Genomic DNA, 17,088 nt, shown 5'->3' on the forward strand with positions numbered 1-17,088 from the left:
TTTAGTCGTGTGTTTCAGGTACTCTAGTTATCATTGCAATGGGAGAACCAGTAGCGAATCCGAAAGCTTTGATGGATTATTCTCAACCGAAGATCAATGACATTCATTCTAGCATTGCCAGACCAGCCATAGCGGGTAATACTTTTGAAATCAAGGGTAGCACGATTCAGATGGTACATAATTCAGTCTAGTTTGGGGGTTCTCCAACGGAAGATCCCAATATGCACATTAGGGATTTCATCGATATCCGTGACACCTTCAAGTTCAATAATGTTTCCAAAGATGCTGTGAAATTGAGACTGTTTCCATTCTCTCTAAGGGGCAAGGCTAAGTGCTGGTTGCATTCTCTACCAGCAGGTTTCATCAATACTTGGGAGGATCTTGCTTAGATATTTCTTAATAAATTCTTCCCTATGGCAAAGACAGCTGCAATCAGAAATGCTTTTACTCAATTTACGCAGAAAATGGGAGAATCTTTGTGTGAAGCTTGGGAGCGCTACAAGGAGATGCTTAGGAAGTTTCCTCATCATGGAATGCCTGATTGGATGATCATCAATTACTTCTACAACGGTTTGGGAGCACAGTTAAAACCCATGCTCGATGCAGCATCAGATGAAGCATTATAGGCAAAGAGCTATAAGGAAGCTTATGATCTAATTGAACTGATGGCTTCTAATGAATATCAGTATCCAACCTAGAGATTTCTATAGGGCAAGGTAGCAGGAGTTCTGGAAGTGGATACAGCTACGACTATCACTGCTTAAGTAAAGGCGTTGTCTCTGAAGATCGAATCTCTGGCTAACTATGGTGTTAATCAGATAACCAGTGTTTGTGAGCTGTATGCAGGTTCGCATGCAAAGGAGCAATGCGCTATATCTAGTGAATCAGCTCAGTTTGTGAGTAACTTTCAGATATCGCAGCAACCAGTTCAAGACACTTATCATCCTGACAACTGGAATCATCCTAAATTCAGCCGGAGCAATAATCAAAATGTAATGCAACAACCCTTCCAGCAGTTTGGAAACAAGCAATTCATCCTGCTGATTTTTAGCAACAATTTGCACCAACACAACAACTCCAACTTCAACAACAAACTCATGGAGGTGCAGGTCTATCTTCGAATGAAAAATCTGAATTGGAGGAGTTGAGGCTTATGTGCAAAAACCAGGCTCTTATATACGAAAGACAGGCTGTTTCTATCAATACTCTGGAGAACCAAATAGGACAAATTACTAACGCCTTATTGAATCAACCATCAAGAACGCTTCCTAGTGATATAGAAGCCAATCCAGGAAAGAGGAAAGTTAACGAACAGGTGAATGCCATCACCTTGAGGTCCAGAAAGGTCACAAGCCCACAAATTTAGCAAGACAAAGAGTCTGAAAATTCTGTCCATAATGCAGGTGCGTCTGCACCCTTGCCAATTCCAGAAAATGAGAATGTAGCTGAAAAAGTTGTGCAGAAGGATTCCAAGGTGGAACCTAAGAAGAAAGCTGTTGAAAGCAATCCTTCTGAGAGTAATACAGGGGATAAACGGGTTTACCCACCTCCCCCATATCCTAAAAGGCTTCAAAAACATAAGTTCGACAAACAATTTGCCAAGTTTTTGGAAGTTTTCAAGAAGCTAAATATCAACATACCTTTTGCTGAAGCTCTAGAACAGATGCCGAGCTATGTTAAGTTCGTGAAGGGTATTCTATCTCGGAAGCTAAAACTTGTGGATTTGGAAACCGTTGCTCTAATGGAAGAGTGCAGTACTGTGCTGCAATAGAAACTACCTCCTAAGCTTAAAGATCCAGGAAGCTTTACGATACCTTGCACCATTGGCAATCTGACATTCGACAAGTGTTTGTGTGACTTGGGAGCTAGCATCAATCTGATCCCCTTGGCAGTTTTCAAGAAACTTGGACTACCTGATCCAAAACCTGTGAACATGTCTTTGTAGTTGGTTGATCGTTGCATCACTTATCCGCGAGGAGTAGTAGATGATATCTTGGTTAAGGTGGATAAACATATCTTCCCTGCTGATTTTATCACTCTAGACTTTGAGGAGGATAAGAAGATTCCCATTATCTTGGGAAGACCATTCTTGGCTACAGGCTGAACTATGATTGATGTGCAAAAAGAAGAGCTTACGATGAAGGTTCAAGATCAGAAGGTCACTTTTAGTATGTTCAAGGCAATGAAGTTACCCACAGATAAAGAATAGTGCTTTAAAGTAGAGTGGTTCGACTCTGTCGTGAATTTGGAGCTTGAGCAATTGCCAAAGTCAGATTCCTTAGAAAGAGCCTTAATATGGGAATCAGTTATTGAAGATGAAGAAGGAGCATATAAACTGCAGGTTTTGAATGCACCTCAGTGGAAGAGGAAGATGGATCTGCCATTCGATTCTCTTGGGTTAGCAGAGCTGGAATTTTCTCAGGAGCGTCTCTAACCGTCTATCGAAGAAGCTCCCACACTTGGGCTCAAACCACTGCCTGATCATTTGAGTTATGCATTTTTAAGTGCACCCCCTGACAAAGGGTTGGAATATATTTATCATAATCAAAAGGGTGACCGACCGGTTTCTCCCGTGCTTACAGAAGATCCCTCTCGTGCACCACAGATAGTTGATATGTTTGGTCTTGGTGATGCGCAGTATATAAGATTGATTCGGTGTATTGAGGCCATGCATGACATCCACCGATGTTTTGCTGAAGATTTGACACACGCTCTCGGTATTGTTTTCCGAGACACTGGTGTCGAGGTTGATTGGCCACCTGATCCTCCACCCGAAGAGGGTGATCCTCCCGCTAACTAGGTATTCCTGAAATCCTTATTATTACCTTCAATGAGGACATTGAAAATTTTAATTTTAGGGGTGATAATGTAAGGATTAGTTTGTGTGTGTCCATATAGTTCATATAGATTCATGTAGCATGTTTAGTTGTATTTCATTCATATTTTTGCATGATTGTTCATATAGATCATATTTTTTTGCATTTTTGTTTATTTTTATGTGAGTTCATATAGTTGCATGTGCATGCATATAACATAATCCCTTAGGTTAAGCTATTTCTGATTGATTAATCGATGTTAATTTGAGTGTGGTGATGACGAATATAGGGTTATTTAAGTGTAGTGAATTAATTTCCAGGCCAAGAAAAAAATTCAAAAGTCTTATAGGTTTGTTTTTGAGCTAGATCATGATCATATTTGTTTAGTTGTCGAGATTTAATCACTTATTTATATCTAGAATTTTTGGTAATCTCGTAATGTCGTAAAAACACTGATTTTTTATCTGGAGAAAAACTTGGAGCTAGTTGTGAATAAGGCTAGGCGTCAAATGGCTAGTAGCCGGCTCATATTTATATGAGTAGTCTAGGGTTGAGCGAGATGGAGCGAAACACACTCGTTCAGAAATTGTTGGAAAAAAGGAAAAAAAAAGCAAAGAGAAAAAATATGTGTTTATGCATAATTGATCAAGAGTGGGCTCTTTAATACTCGAGTTATTAAGCTCTAGGGGACTTTGTGCCTAGTATCCTAAGGATTTTATTGTTTGGGATCCATTAACCTAACGCTCGCTACATGGGTATTATTGTATAAGTCTTGTGGGACCTCACTCATTACACGGTCAAATAAGCATCTTTGTGTAACTCTAGTAGGAAGGAGGTGTTGTGAGTCATTATGCGTTTAACATCTATTCTGTTTATAAACTTGTGATAGTCTTGATGAGAGATAGTTATGGTCATTGATCTAGTTTCGTGAGTATATTTGTTAAGCATCCACACACACACATTTCTGGTTTGTGAGTTGGTTTGCGGGGTTTATTCGAACTCTATTTTAAGTTGTTGCATTTTTAGAGCCATTAGCTTGTTGGTTGGTTATGGTTATTCTGAGGGGATCGATTGCATTATCATTTAGTTGCATTCACGTAGTTGTATTGGTGCATTAGTTTTGTTTTATAGTTTTGAGTCTATTTATGCTTGAGGAAAAGCATCGATTCAAGTTTGGGGGTGTGATAAGTGGATTTTATATCTACTTGAAATGCTTCATTACAGGCTTAAGTTGGTATTTTAGACTCAAGTTATTGGTATTTTGATGTATTTTTGTGTTTTTGCATCTCAGGCACTAGTTGGAGGAAGAATGGAGCTTTTATTTAATATATGCTGAAAAGAGCCAAAAATCTGAAGTCAATGCCATTTTCAAATTGTAGAGGATCTCAAGAGCTTCGCGTGGACTATTGGATCGTCAAATTTTGATAGACGGAACTCAAACTGCAGACAAAATAAGAGATTGAGCCAAAGTAGTAGAAGTGGTGCGCGCCCGTGCGGGGAGCTGGGGCGGGCGCGACAGAGTGCAGCAAGCACACACGCCCGCTCGCAGGTGGGGGCGGACACGCGGGAGGTTTTGTCCAGAATTCTGTTTTGACTTGGATTCAAAAATTTGAAGGCCCAGAACATCCAGAAGCCTATATAAAACAAAAAATAAGACGTTTTTAACAACACAGAGACCAGGAGATAGCAACAAGAAGACCTAATAGCACAATTACAATGAAGGAGAAGATCTAGTTTTTACTTGTGATTCTTTGCTTAAGTTTTAATCTTGGATGCTTGTTTTCTTTGTTGTTTGAACCTAATACTCTTATTAACGTACTTGTTATATTTATTCAGTTATTTCAGATCTAGTTTAACTTAGTTTATTTACCATGCTTTCATCGGAACCCATGGTGACGATGAGTGGATTTTATATCGACTTGGAACGCTTCATTATAGGCTTAAGTTGGTGTTTTAGACTCAAGTTGTTGGTATTTTGATGTGTTTTTTTGTTTTTGCATCTCAGGCACTAGTTGGAGGAAGAATGGAGCTTTTATGGAATATATGCTTAAAAGAGCCCAAAATTCGAAGTCAAGGCCATTCCCAAATTTTAGAGGATCCCGAGAGCTTCGCGTGGACTATTGGATCGTCAAATTTTGACAGACGGAACTCAAACTGCAGACAAAACAAGAAATGGAGCCAAAGTAGCAGAAGTGGCGCGCGCCCGCGCGGGGAGCTGCGGCGGCCGCGCCAGAATGCAACAAGCGCGCGCGCCCGTGCGCAGGTGGGGGCGGCCGCGCGGGAGGTTTTGTCCAGAATTCTGTTTTGACCTGGATTTGAAGATTTGAAGGCCCAAAACGTCCAGAAGCCTATATAAACCCAAAATATGACGTTTTTAACTACAAGGAGACTAGGAGATAGTAGCAAGAAGACCTAATAGCACAAATACAACGAAGGAGAAGAAGATCTAGTTTTTACTTGTGATTCTTTGCTTAAGTTGTAATCTTGGATGCTTGTTTTCTTTATTGTTTGAACCTAATACTCTTATTAATGTACTTGTTATATTTATTCAGTTATTTCAAATCTAGTCTATCTTAGTTTATTTACCATGCTTTCATCGGAATCCATGGTGACGATGAGTTCGATTATGAACTAATCATTATTGTGGGGTTCTAACGGATTTACTTATGGATTTCTATAGTTAATTATTTTGATACGTAATTGTGCGGTGACTGTATGATATTCTAGTGTTGGTTGTGCTTATTCGTCTTATGTGCGTCGCGAACATATAAGATAGCGTGTTAATCTCTATTGAAGCGACAGTGAATATAGAGGTTTAGAACTTGCCATGCTAGCATAGGTTCATGTATTTGTTATGCATGATTTGTATGTAATTTTAACCATCTTACTTGCCCTATATAATCTCGATAGATAATTTGTGCATTAAACCTTTATGTTGTCAAATTCTATAGATATATAGGGTCTCAACATAATTGGTCTCTGTTCAGCTTCTTTCTCTTTTTTGGATGTCTGGTAGTAGGGTATTTGTACAACGAAAGTTGGAGTTTACTAGTTTCGTGTTATCTGATTAGTTGTCATCACCATTGCATGCTAAGGTTAAGAACAATGACTTTGAATGAAGTATTTAATGAGGTTAGAATCCTATATTTGTCTCATATAGTTAATCAATCACTTTTAATCTCTTAGTTTTTTGCATGTTAGTTTAATCTTAGTTATAAAATATCTCAATTTGTTATCGTCTTAGCATTGAATGATAATCATCCATTGATGCATAGGTGCATAGGTGCACATTCTGAATTTAACCTAAACCAGTCTCTGTGGGAACGAACTAGAAAATATTCTATATTACTTGCGAACGAGTATACTTGCGTGAAGTTTTATCGCATGTTTTCGTCCTAACAGCTCTAACTTTTAAAATTATTTTGAAGATTTGAAAACATTTTTGAAAATATTTGAGGTAAAGATGATTTAATAAAATAAATCACTTTCAAAATATTAGAAGATATCTAAATATTATTCTTTAATTAATATTCTAAGTAAAGACTAGCATTTATAAAAATAAATGAAGTAAAAGTTTTGAAATTAATACTTGAAACGAATAATAAATAACGAAAGATATACTTATACGAAAGTAAAATCTTTAGTTAAATAATTGAAAAATATTTTTTGATTATTATTCAAACTATCGAATATACCTTATTCGATTAATATTTATAAAAAACTATAAATATAATATACTCGGGAACATCATCTCCCGGTTTAGAAAAATGTTCAACTTTGGGTCCCCTATACTAAGTGTATACGCAATTACTGCTTATCTCTAGCATAGGTATTATGGAATTTATAAGCAATTGTATTGACAATGAAATATCACAATTTTGAAACACGCATGCATATATATATATATATATATATATATATATATATCAACATGCTTCCAAAAACATACATGCAACAATATATCTCAAGATTTGCTAACAATGCTCAAGCACTTATCTCAAGATAATGCATTTATATATCATCACAACAACAATTATACGTGTAGAAAACATGCCTGAGCGATCGGGGGTGGAAATGGGTCTGGGATGAGTCCGGTAACCTATAAACAACACATAAGCCGGACTTAATCCTCAGCCACTTAAGAAACTGGACTTTTATTCATTCATACTCTAACACCCGCTTCCACGCTTAAAGATTGACCTTAGTCACTCATGTACCCTCGGCTCCACCATTTTTATAAAAGTAACCTTTAAACATTTTAAGGAGACTCTTTCACGAGTCCTTTAGCAAATTTCTAATCCACTTTATGTAATTGTTTCATGATCTGATTACTCTTTTAAGGGCCTTAAACATGGTCTCGAAGTTACGCGAGGGGTAAGGGTTCGTTCACGAAACGCCGTTACTTAAAATGGTCGTTTGTCCTAAACCGTAACTCGGATCTAAGCGAACCACATATTAAAATGAAGCTGAAAACATAACCTATCTAATAATGGTAATGGTAAGTTCATAACAGTGGGTTTTCTATTTTGAAATTTAAGCACAAAACAGTCTATAGGAAAACGGGCATTACGACGGCTATGTTTACATGATTTCCAAACTTTTACTATACCAATTCCACATCAAATCATAAACAATCACCAACACAAGATCTCACTTAATCAATACTAACCCAAGTCAAAATCTTTCGAGATCATCAACTTATTTCAAGCATTAACATAGATCAATTAACAACAACCTCACTTAAACAATCATAATTAATTACACATACATAAATCATGCTTCTCATCACTAACTTTTCCATAAAAGTCAACTAATTACACATACATAAATCATGTTTCTCATCATTAACTTATCCATAAAACTCATCAAAACTACAAGTCAAGGCTAGGTTTCTAAATATTATACCTTCCTTGGAGTGCATGAGTAGCTACTAACCCTTGTATGATCCTTGTATATAGCCTTACTTTAGCTTGAATCATCCAAGAAAATAAGATCAAAAAATTAGTTCTCGGAAAAACACTATTCATCATCACATTTGATGATTTCTTTAGGTTAGCTAGGAAGAGAATTTGATCCTAATTCATTAGATAGCTATATCTAATCACCAGGAATCTTTAGAAATTACCTTATGATTTAAGATGGAGTGGAGCTTGGACTTTGAATTCTTCTTCTTTGTATTTCCATGAAAAGCCGAGAGAATGAATGAAAAAAGGGAGAATACTTCTTGTTTTGGTTGTCTTGGTTTTTGTGTGGTGTTTAAGCCTTGTTTTGCTTTAACCTTAGTTTAATCAAGGTTAAAATACTGGGCTAATATCAATTCTTGCACAAATATCTTCTCCCTTGCTAACATCATCAATCTTGCATCACTTTCTAGCCACTTGTCAATTCCTTAAGGCTTGATGACCTCATCTTGCTCTAATCCTCTTTATTAGTAATTAATTTTTTGGTTAATCTCCTTGTTATTTGCATAAGCTTGATCCTTGATCCACTACACCATAAAAGACCTATCACAACCCCCTCCTTACAAATGTTAGCCAAATATATTACCTTAGGTATGCTATTTACGACCTAATATAACATTATATTTTTTGTGTTAGCTTAGCCAAAAACTTGGTGTTGCATTAGCTACAAAGTGTTAAAATTTGCAACATCATTGACAATGTTGCCTTAGAGTATTAAAATGAAAAATATAATATTGTTTTAAGATTAAATATTAATTTTACAGTAATTTGGGGAGATACACGAAATAATTTCAATAAATAAGATACATGATGATCAAAGTATTTTCTACATATATAAAATTAACAAAGGAATTTTATAATACTAATTGAATTTCCAATTTCAAGATGTCTTAATAAAAATAAATATAGTAAAATCTACCTCCCATATTAAAATGAATGTTTATAGATATTTTTTCAAAATACAAATATTAAACTATAAATCTATGATATCAAAGTAAAAATTCACATAAAAAATAATTATTTATTTTCTGAAAAAAATTAGTTATTCATTTATTACAATTTCTATATGTAACTACGGGAAATACATTAAAAGTTTCAAAACCGGCGCCCAGTTTTTTACAGGAGCGGCAAATTTTTAGGTAAAAGCCACCCAATTTTTCAGCCCATTTCAAGTTTCAACCCACCAAGTCTCCTTCACTTCTCCAATTCTCGTGTTACCCTCTCTCTTTGGATGCTCTCTCTATTCTCTTCTTACTTTATCATTTTTCTTTCAATTCTCTTGTTTATCTTATTCCGATTCTTCTTATCTAGGACTTTTTCCTTATTCGTTCACACTTTCAGTAAGACGGGTTGAAATGAGTTTTTAAATTAGAGATTCAATTATCTCTATACTTCTTATCGTCACTTTAAATGGGTTCTTCAACTAGAGATTCAATTTGCTTCTTCAAATCTCGTACTTCGGTTCTTCTCGGTTTATGCGGATTTAGGTCTTGTCTAGTCTTCAAATTGAGGGTTCTTTATTTTGAGTTCTCACTTAGGTATTTATTTATTTAAATTTTAATTAATCAATTTCTCATTTTTATGTAGGTAAAATATTAGCTCAAAAAGTCCACGGTTGCTGAAAAATAAATTGGGGTTCTCACTTTGATTTAAGGACCTGATTTCCGCTTTAATGTTAGCTTCTATAGATGAAGAGAACTAATTTCAGGTAAGTTTCTCGTTTATTTTTCTCTGAGCATTGTAATGTGGTGGTTTCAATGAGGGAGATATATATGGATATGTTTAATTTATTTTTAATGTTAATTTAATTTGATTTTATTGATGGGAATCCAATGACCCAGTTTCAATTCACTAAACATATTTGAAGGAGGCATGGATTGAAGATGTACATGCATTATGATTTTGTACGAAGGTACGGGCATAATTTTTTCTCTGTAATCACACGTAAGCTTCTCACTCTTGATTTTACCTTTTTGCGCAACCTGTAATGCTATTGTAGACTCATGATCAGATGTTAGTAGTATTTGAACGTTATATATCCACTGTAGTTTGTAATCAAATTTTTACAATGTACAAATTCCGGGTTACTTTCACACCTTCTCTCTGTGATAGCTACATGTTGTAATGTCATGGACTATTAGGCTCAACTCATATATATATACTAAGTCTAGCTAGGTTTGTTTACAATACATAATGTTTCTTAATAAATTATCGTTCTAGTAATATGTCAATGACAGTAGATATCAGTGCAACTCCGATCGTTGAAAATCAGTTAAATATCAGTCTAAATCTATTCATATGATCATTAGTGTATACATAGTAGATATAGATAGCCTCACTGCCTAGTTTTGGTCGTCACTTTCATTTTAACCTTTTTAAACCTTTTTTACCGGAATTCCCTACCATTTTATAAAATGTTAAATTTCTGTAAGTCAGTCCATTGGTAGACCCTGGCATATATGATGATCAATCTGGATTAGGTTTGTAGTGTATCTATTTGCATGGGCTGATTATAATGTGTATTTTAGGTGATTATTGGCTTCTCTTTTACCACTGCCTTTCCCTAGGTTAAGCATTAATGTTGTGTTCATCCCCACAGACTTATATTTATCCAGTCTAACTGCCTAAATTTAATCTTGTACCTAGAATTTTACGATTTATTGGTACTTGTCTGATTTTAGTTATCTCCTTTTTATTGTTTAAATTTTATAGGAATTTGGCCACCTGCACCACTATTCTCGGGAGTTCAATCCTTTGGTCAAACATCAGGACCATTTACCATTTAATATGTATGTTTGCTTCAGTTTCTAGCACACACTTTTGCATTACCTCAGTCAGAAAATACTGATAGAAATTGATATTTCTTGTAAATTTATGTTTCAATTTTCTTATATCTTTTGATTCTTAGGTGGTGTCATGACATTGGACGGGAGCAGGCTACAAACAAGCCACTCTTGAAGACTTTTTTTCAAGTAAAATAATATTAAAGGCTCTAGTTTTATGTTTCAAATGCATCTGATGCCAGGGTAACTTATAACAACTTTAACGTTTGTCATACGTGATAAAACAAAGGTGAGGTTCCACTCTTGTCATATTTCTCAGGTTATTTTCTTGTGCATATCTTTATTTTCTTGTTAATTTCATCAAACATGTCAAACACCACTCTTGATTAGGTTATTTGATGCAAAGGTAGTGCTATTACATATATTTATGGATTAGTATGTTAATAGTCAGTAAAAATAAGAAGCCTTATTTAAATTGAGTGTGCTTCTTCCTGTCTTTTACTGTATTAGGGATTTGTTCTTTAATAGATTATATGGGGACATACCATTTTCGATATCAAAGCTGAAGCAACTGGAATTCCTATAAGCTTAATTACAGAGCACATCTTCATGAGGTCTTTCTCTAATTTAGAATCAGCTGTTAATTGTACTTATATTGATAATGTAAATAAAATGAAAATCAGGGTACTTACATTGATCGGGCCAATTCCTTCAACATTGTCTCAAATTCCTAACTTAAAAGTTCTGTAACCACTGTTATAGGTTTTAGCAGTTCTGGAGGTGGACAAGCTACTTCTGGTGGACAGACTAGAGAGGAATCTATATATTTGATATGGTAGCATTGTTCATGTAACATTCCTGTAATATTTCAGATGGTGGAAGCATTGTTCATGTTTGCTGGTTATTAACTAAGTTATTAACTATGTTTGCTGGTTCGATTTCTTTCTTGCAAATAACTTAGTTAGTATTTCAGGGAACAAAGAAGACTTACAAGAGAAAGCTTCACGTGTATAAAAAGGGAAACGCCCGAATGATGGAGTCGAGGAGAAAGTGAAGCAAATTTAAGCATTAGCTTCAAGTAGTACTTTTTAAAATTTATACTTTTGGGATGTTGTTAAGTAAAAAATATGAACTAGTTTATAGTTAGTTTTGACGGTTAATTTGGTTATATATTTAGATGTTTAATGTTTGGGTTGGATGCATTATTTTGCAGTTATGAAATTGTATAATTGGGATTCTTCAGTTTACAGAATAAGCATTTCAATTTGTTTGTGCTAAAGTGTTACAATAGCCTCCTAAACTGTTACCATATTATGTTTAAAATGTTTTATTAGGCTAGTTATAATGTTACAACAGCTTCTCAAAGTGTTACATTAGGTTCTATGGGCCCACTTGCCACGTCATCAAGACAACTCAGCACTGTGGGCCCCACACTTACCATGTTAGCTAATGGGTCCTACCGTGGGGCCCACTTTTTAAAAACATTTTAAAACTCTAAGGTAATATAAAAAACAAGTTACAACTGATCTCTCTTTCGGTTGTATTAACAAGCTAAGGCAACATATACACAAGTTAAAACACGATGTTGCCTTAGGCACCAAAGATGTTACCTTAGACCCCTAAGGCAACATGGAAAAACCTATCTTTAAGAAAATGTTACCTTAGCTTAAAAGTGGGGAAAGAGCAACATATTTACCCCCTAATGCAACGTTTTTTTGGTGTTACAGTAGGCATTTTATAGTGTAGTGATCCTTATTTATTTTACAGTTCGCTAAACTCTCGTTCTCGTTGTTCGTTTGAGGGATCATATTCGGAATCTTATTACTTGGGCTTCCCTGAACCATTCTTAATATTTTATATTCTTTTGATGATCCTCAATTAAAATCCTTGTTATTCCCAATCAATCTAACAATAGAATTACATAAGGGGGTTGAATGTAATTCTTGGTTTCTTTTGGAAATTAAGAAAACTCCTTACCAAAATATATCTCTGTTTGAATATGCAAGTGTGCGGAAATGAAATTTATATCTTCAAGACACAAAGTAATTAAACACAAAGATTTAAAAACTTTCTGGTGGATTGATCTTTTCCACCAGAGATATATATTGATTGAGAACTCCGTGATGCAAGAATGCACACAGCTGCTTACAAGTAAAGTTAAAAAGAAAGAACAGAGAGAATCCTAACAGTTGTAGCTTTTTCTATTTCTCAGTTCAATCAATAATTATTCTACTTGCTACTCTTGGTTTATATATAACCAAGTTATATATGAAAAGATAAACATATAAAACAAAATGTCTAAACCTAATCACATGTTTCTTGATCTTTCTTTCCAACATCTTTGTATTTCTTCAAGTAAACATGAAAATGGAAATGCTTATTTGTTCTCATAAACCTGCAAATAGGCTACCACATTCCTTTTGTATACAATCAACCCATGTGACTGTCAAGTCACTCTCAACTACTATTTAAATTAGTTATCACTACTAGAAAAAGTAAAATAGACATCACCTCTTAGACATCGGTTGCTTTTCTGACCGATGTAAAAGGTGTTTTCTACATCGGTTTTTGGCAACCGATGTCTTTTGTTGTTATAAACATCAGTTGTTTAGCATAACCGATGTTATATGTCTGTTTTAAAAAAATTAATTAACGCACCTTCCCCGTTCCCCCCTTAACCAAATTATTCATTCCCTCCAAGTGTTTCCCCCCTTGTTTTTTGACTTTGTAAAATTTTCCCCCTTTTTTCATCCACATCTTCCCCCTCTTTTTTATTAAAAAAAATTAAAATTAAAATCAAAAACTGAAAACTGAAAACAAAAACAAACAAAAACATTTTATCCCTCATCACTCTCTCATCTCTCAGTTCATCACTCTCTCATCTCTCATTTTATCCCTCTCCCAGCTCTCATTTCACTTTCCTGTGTAGATTTCACCTTGCTGCTCTCATCAAGGTTGCTCTCATTTCCCTCATTGCTCTCGTAGATTTGGGGGTTTCATTGCATTAAGTCAAAGTCGGAGTTGAAGTTCAACTCAGAGTTTAAGGTTGTAGTTCAAGTCGAAGATTGAAGCTAAGTTGGAGGTTAAAGCTTGAATTAGGTAAGTTTTAAACCCTAATTTCAGAATTGGGGGTTTCAATTTGAAACCCTAATTTTTTAATTTTTAATTAGTTTAAGCTTAAACTATCTGCATCTTCTTGTTTGAGTTGCTTGTTACATATTAGTTATTTGTCATATAGCAGACCCTAATTTGCTTATGCCTGTGTCTTTGTTTATTTTATTTTGTTTAAATGATAGGATTTTAGTTGCTCTTTTCTCTGTTTTCTCTAGAAAATGCATGTTATTTTCAGTTAAATAATGTAAACATTATTTTATAGTAAGGGGATGATAGACGAAATTCACTTTTTGTTCTGTATATGTTGTTACAGCATATATTTTACATATAAAATGACAGGAAGATGGTTCTGTGTAGAATTTATAGTATAATGTAAACATCTTTCATCTATTGATAGTATAATGTAAACATTAAAATGCATGCCCCGTCTTGTACTACCAAATCGATACAAGCAGATTACTGAAAAGGATAATGACATTACCTTTTCAGTAATAAAAATCAACTTTGATTTTTGATGTCATACTTGGAATAAAAAAATTTATAAAAGAACACTTCACCAACACATACATATGGTGCTTATAAAGAAAATAATTACCTGGTAGAGAAGAAGGGTTACCTGGGAGGAGTTAGAAAAGCAGAAGTGGTTGGTTTGGGAATGTAATCTTTGAGCAAGTACTTAATAAACCCACTAAAAGTTCTGATTCTTGTTTGAGAAATGATAGTTAGCATGTGAATAGAGTTTTCTTGGCCTATGGAAGCTAATTCTTTATGAGCATCGGCGTCGGGTGGTGGTTAATTCTGCTCATTACAAATTATATTAATTTGCTATGTTTATTGTCTAGTGGCGTGCTCAGCTTTGTTCTGTGTTTCGTTTCATCATTTTAATCAATCAGTGTCGTGTTCTGCTTTGCCGGTAATTATACATAATAATACATATATATTACTAATTGTACGTTGTTTTTTTGAAATATTTGATATGGAAATTAGGTAGGAAATAGGTTATCCTACGAATATGGAGAAAGATTGGATTTCAAAAGAGAGGGATTCGTTGGAATATGAAGTCGGGGTTGAAAAGTTTTTGATTTACGCCGAAGAAAATTGTAAAAATCCTAAAAAAATACCTTGCCCCTGCTGTAAATGTGTTAATTTCAAAAAATTTCCGGTCAAAGTAATAAGGGGTCATCTCTACGAGAATGGTTTTAGTCTTGGGTATATTGATTGGATTTGGCATAGATCCAAGACTGGTAGGTCATCTGTTGGTAGCACAGTGCCTCCTCATGAAGAGGAGCAGAATGCAGATGCATTTAAATCAGCCTTTGAAGCTGCATCAGAAGCGGCTGCTGCATCGGAAGCAGCGGCTGCTGGTGCTTCACAAGCTGCTGTGGTTTGTGAAGCAGCATATCGTAATCCGGGGGGTAAATCAGGGGGCGATGACTACAATAAAGACTCGCATGATTTTAAGAGGTTTGTGGCCGATGCTCAACAACCTTTATTTGAGGGCAGCGACTTCATAAAATTAGATTCGGTGTTAAAATTACATAACTGGAAAGCGAGATTCGGTGTGAGTGATAGCGCATTTAGCGATCTTCTCTCTACAGTTGGCTCATTCCTACCTCAGGATAATGCATTACCTGTTAACACATATGAAGCAAATAAGACTCTTTTGAATTTAGGCCTCGAGTATACAAAATTCCACGCGTGTCCCAATGAATGTGTTCTATACAGGGGTGTAAATGAGACTGCTTCGGAGTGTCCAGAGTGCAAGCTATCTCGCTGGAAGGTGGGTAAGGATGGTAGAGAAAGGTATAAAATCCCGGAAAAAGTTATGTGGTACTTTCCGATCATCCCGAGATTTAAACGGATGTTTAAATCTTCTTCGACAGCTGAGTTGTTGACATGGCATTCCAACCAAAGAATTCATGATGGCTAGATGCACCACCCTGCCGACTCTCCTTCTTGGCGGAATATCGATTACAGGTGGCCTGCCTTCGGAAGTGAGCCAAGAAATCTTCGACTAGCTTTGTCGGCTGATGGTATTAACCCACATAACAATGGGCTGACTAATCGGTATTCTTGTTGGCCGGTAGTATTGGTAACATATAATCTTCCTCCGTGGTTATGTATGAAGAGGAAATTTATGATGTTAACTATATTGGTCTCCGGTCCACATGAACCAGGTAACAACCTTGATGTGTTCTTACAACCGTTAGTTGATGATTTGAAAAAGCTTTGGGAAGAAGGTGAACCGAATGTATACGATGCCTTCACAAAAACTTTTTTCACTTTAAGGGCGACTTTGTTATGGACGATTAACGATTTCCCGGCATATGGTAATTTGTCTGGCTGTGTCAACAAGGGTTATTTGGGTTGTCCAGTGTGTGGTGATGATACCGTTGCTAACTATTTACCTTATAGTAGGAAAATATGTTACCAAGGTCATCGTCGGTATTTGCCTAGGCATCATCCATACAGGAAGAAGAAGGCAGCCTTTAATGGTCAACAAGAGTTTGGACAGCCAAGGCAACCCCTTTCCGGACAAGAGGTGTTGGCATAACAAGAAAAAAATAAATTTTCTTATGGAAAGGAAGTAAAGAAGTCGAAGAAGGTGGACTGTGCTTGGAAGAAGAAGTCAGTATTTTTTGAGTTGGAATACTGGAAATTCCATCACGTTCGTCACTACCTCGATATTATGCATATTGAGAAAAATGTGTGCGATAGTCTAGTTGGGACGTTACTAAATTTAAAATACAAGTCCAAAGATAGTGAGGCATCTCGGCTAGATATGATGGAAATGGGGGTTAGAACTGATTTAGCTCCAGAAGTAGGAGAAAAAAGAACTTATTTGCCTCCTTCTAGTTTTACTCTAACAAAAGCTGAAAAAAGAAAAGTGTTGAAATCACTCTCATCAATGAAGTTGCCATATGGGCATTCCTCAAACATCAGAAATTGTGTGTCCATGGCAGATTTAAAGATATTTGGGATGAAGTCTCACGACTGCCATGTACTCCTTCAACAATTACTCCCGGTCGCAATTCGTTCTGTACTTCCGAAGAATGTTAGAGTTAGCATAATAAGACTCTGCTTCTCTTTCAACACTTTGTGCAACAAAATTGTTGACGTATCAAAACTTGATAAATTGCAAGCTGATGTGGTATTAACCTTATGTGAGCTCGAAAAAATATTTCCGCCTTCTTTTTTTGATATAATGATACATCTAATAGTACACCTGGTCAGGGAATTGCGTTTATGTGGACCAGTTTTCTATAGATGGATGTATCCATTTGAGCGTTTTAATAAAGTGTTGAAAAGTTACGTGCGAAACCGTTATTTTCCAGAAGGTTGTATAGCCGAAGCATACTTGAAAGAAGAATCTGTAGAATTTTGCGCTGAGTTTTCTAGAAATAGTTTGACAAC

The 17,088-nt window shown here is 35.6% G+C and overlaps 1 non-coding gene across 1 annotated transcript; it reads right to left on the minus strand.

The window, feature by feature from the left end:
- Nucleotides 1-428: 428 nt before the first annotated feature.
- Nucleotides 429-535, minus strand: LOC141675809 (small nucleolar RNA R71). The gene has a single exon (XR_012556441.1). It is a non-coding gene; the product is annotated as a small nucleolar RNA R71 (small nucleolar RNA).
- Nucleotides 536-17,088: the final 16,553 nt, after the last annotated feature.

Source organism: Apium graveolens, chromosome 7, assembly GCF_009905375.1.
Source record: "Apium graveolens cultivar Ventura chromosome 7, ASM990537v1, whole genome shotgun sequence".
Classification (NCBI taxonomy): Eukaryota; Viridiplantae; Streptophyta; class Magnoliopsida; order Apiales; family Apiaceae; genus Apium; species Apium graveolens.